At 51.1% G+C, this 3,006-nt stretch overlaps 1 long non-coding RNA gene across 1 annotated transcript; it reads right to left on the minus strand.

Moving 5' to 3' along the window:
• Positions 1-1,059: 1,059 nt before the first annotated feature.
• On the minus strand, positions 1,060-2,184 carry LOC145790084 (uncharacterized). Its single transcript, XR_014328728.1, has 3 exons — positions 1,603-2,184; positions 1,423-1,521; positions 1,060-1,214 (listed from the first exon to the last, which is right to left on the minus strand). It is a non-coding gene; the product is annotated as an uncharacterized LOC145790084 (long non-coding RNA).
• Between the last annotated feature and the right edge of the window lie 822 nt (positions 2,185-3,006).

The following is a 3,006-nucleotide window of genomic DNA, read 5'->3' on the forward strand; positions in this document are numbered from 1 at the left end:
GAAATGAATGTTCCCAAAGTTGAGGCTTTTATAGAAGGAAAGACACTATTCACGGGGACACGTGTCAAAAATCTGGTGGCTGCAGGACTAGCTGGCCGGCCGGCCACCTTTTCTGGCTGGCCAGCCATTCTCTTTTTCAAAACTAGCTGGCCAGCCATTCTCTTTTTCAAAAATGGCCGGCCGGCTCCTAGGGATGGCCAGCAATGCTGCAGTGTATCTCCTTGGCCCTGTTTTACTCTTCGAGAGGAAGTTTCAAGCATTTCCATGCAACGGGAGAATCAAAGGCCTTCATCTCCCTCCGTTTCGGATACGTTCCGGTGCCCAGATCGTCCGAAGTACACTTTGTTGTTCCCGAGTTTTGTTTATCGAGTTGTCGTTTTGCTTATCGAGTTGTTTGTCGAGCGGACGTGTTTCGTGTTTTTGAGTCATTGCTCTCTGTTTAAGCAATTTTTGTTAAAGTCTTGTTTATTTGCGTTGTTGCATTTTGTTTATCGAGTTGTAAACTTGCTAAGGATTCTGTTATATCTTAGTAAGTTGAGTTGTTTAGTTTGTTGCGTCGGTTCACTACCTGACTTGGTGATTACACAGTGCACATTACCATTCGATTTCATTCTTGTGCAAAATAAATTGATGCGATACGATGCTAAAAGTTTAAAATACAAACGCCTTTTCAAAAGCTATTTCATTTCATCATGCTTTACAACAAACAAAGGTACAAGTTTTACAAAAAATAAAACTGCCTAACAATTTGCAAAGTGCTACAAACTACTAGCAAAAAAAGAAAAATAAAGCAGGAAATAGCAACATCAAAGTCCTCGGGAGCGGGAACGAGAAGCACTCCTCATCCTCTTCTGCGGGACAATCTCCACAGCATCATCATCATCTGAGTCAGCGCCGTCATCCTCAGGATTCCCCTCAGCCTCCTCCTCCTCCTCCTCCTCCCCGGCAGACGTCTCGGACTGACGATCTGTGTCCTCCTCCTCCTCCTCCTCCTCCTCAGGCTCCACCTCCACAACGTGAGCCCTGCGTCTGCAGACGGGCCCTCCTCGAGCTCCTCGAAAAGGCCTAGATGGCCCGGCTCCTCGGGAAGGCCGAGATGACCCCGCCCCCTGAAAAGGCCCGGGTGACCCAACTCCCTGAAAAGGCCCAGATGGCCCAGCTCCCCAATGAGGCCCAGATGGCCTGGCCTGCGGCTGACCGGACCATGAAGGCATCTGAAAACAAAGAGTTCAATTCAAATGCATCAGTCCAAATATATACATCAAATGCAGATACAAGCAAAGGCTACATGAAGTGGGTGCATATAAATACAGTGTCCAAGTGGGGTGTGTGTTAGATGTGCTCTACACATATAGTCTATCGATGCAGTAGAAATCAGCATGTCATCAGAAGTATGATAAATGCCAGAAAACTGAAGGGTACCTGGATGCCCGCGACAGACAACTGTGCCTCCCTACGCAGGACCATGCCCTCGAGTGTGGCCACCAGTCCAACCACCTCCTCCATGTACCCTCGCGATGGCTGCAAAAATGAGCTCATAATCATCAGTAAACAGAAGAGTGTCTAAACATCTGAATGATGAATGAAAAAAGTGGAGCATACCGGCGGTGAGTCCGGATCAATGGCGTATCAATCACTGGGCATCGGAGGCTCTAGTGGAATCGGAGTCGGAGAGGTAGCCCCATACTGCCACGCCATCAACTCAGTAGGCATATCTGGCCATCCGGGATGAGGATGAACCGACGGAGCCGGAGGAACCGGTCTACTCCCACCTCTAGATGTACCGGCCCTGCTAGTAGAAGGGGCGTCTGCAGCCCGAGCCCGAGCCTGGCCCGAGGATGACATACCGGCAGGCCTCATCATCGGGATATGAGCTCCCGTCAATGGAGGCATCAAATATATGTGACGGCAAGTGGCGTAGTCCCCCTCCTCAATATGCAGTAAAGCATCAGTACCCAGCATGGCGCCGACTACCTCCGAGTAAGAGAGTCTGTCAGCAGTCCGCATACTGGCTGGGGGTACTGCGGGAATATCCTGAGAAAGATACCCCCATACCTGGCGCAGAAAGCGCTCCCCCAGGAACCATACCCTGCCAACCGGCCCTTCGAGCAGGACCCTATACTGGGAGATGTTCGACGCTCCGGTATACTGAAGTCAGAGACCATCACCCAGGGACACCCAGGGCTGCCATGTGATCTGCGGATGATGAATGCATAAACCAATCAGAAACCGAGAATATACAGAGCAAATCAAAGATGAAAATGAAAAGAACTGAAAGTTCTGAAGTACCTCTGAATGTCGCACAGTGTCAAAGTACTGTCGCAGGCGAAGGAGGGTCTCTCGAGGTCTCGGCCGGTGCGGGCCCTCGAATACCAGTGAATATGGGGTCATGGGAATCCCTACCACCTCCAGCTCTGGGGCTAATGATGGGAAGTATACATAGACCCATAGCTGAGAAAAACAGTGCAGAATGCAAGTACGAAATGCTGAGAGCAAAATACAGACTGTAAAAGTGCGCCGTGTGTGCAATGTACAAGTGATGAAAAGCAGAAATGTAAATCAAGGGGACAGAAAAGTACCTCCCAGGCTCTCCAGTAGCCGCCAAGCAAATCGCCCCGCCCGCGGGAGGTCGCGCTCATATAAAAGTAAAGGGTAGCCAGGCCGGCGCCACCCCAGTCATATCGATGGACCTGTGATAGGTCAACCAGAGCGCTCAACAGGTATAGCCCGACGGTGTTCCCTCTGTCGGCGAACAGGGTAGTCCCGAAGAGGAACATAAGGAAACCACGAGCGTACTGCTCCGCCTCCTCGGGACTCTCAGGCACCATCTCCGCCCGCCGGAAATGGGAGGAGAACCAAGTGTATCGGACTCTCCCAGAGACCCTGTCAACAGGCGGGCGAGCCCCCAATAGATATGTCCAGGCGGCCTCCCACTCGCCCATATCCTCATCGTAGGGGATGGACCAACCTCCGACGTCAAGGCCGGTCAATACAGCGAAGTCAAAA

The sequence above is a fragment of the Camellia sinensis genome, chromosome 5 (genome assembly GCF_055761805.1).
Source record: "Camellia sinensis isolate YWXY chromosome 5, ASM5576180v1, whole genome shotgun sequence".
Lineage (NCBI taxonomy): Eukaryota > Viridiplantae > Streptophyta > Magnoliopsida > Ericales > Theaceae > Camellia > Camellia sinensis.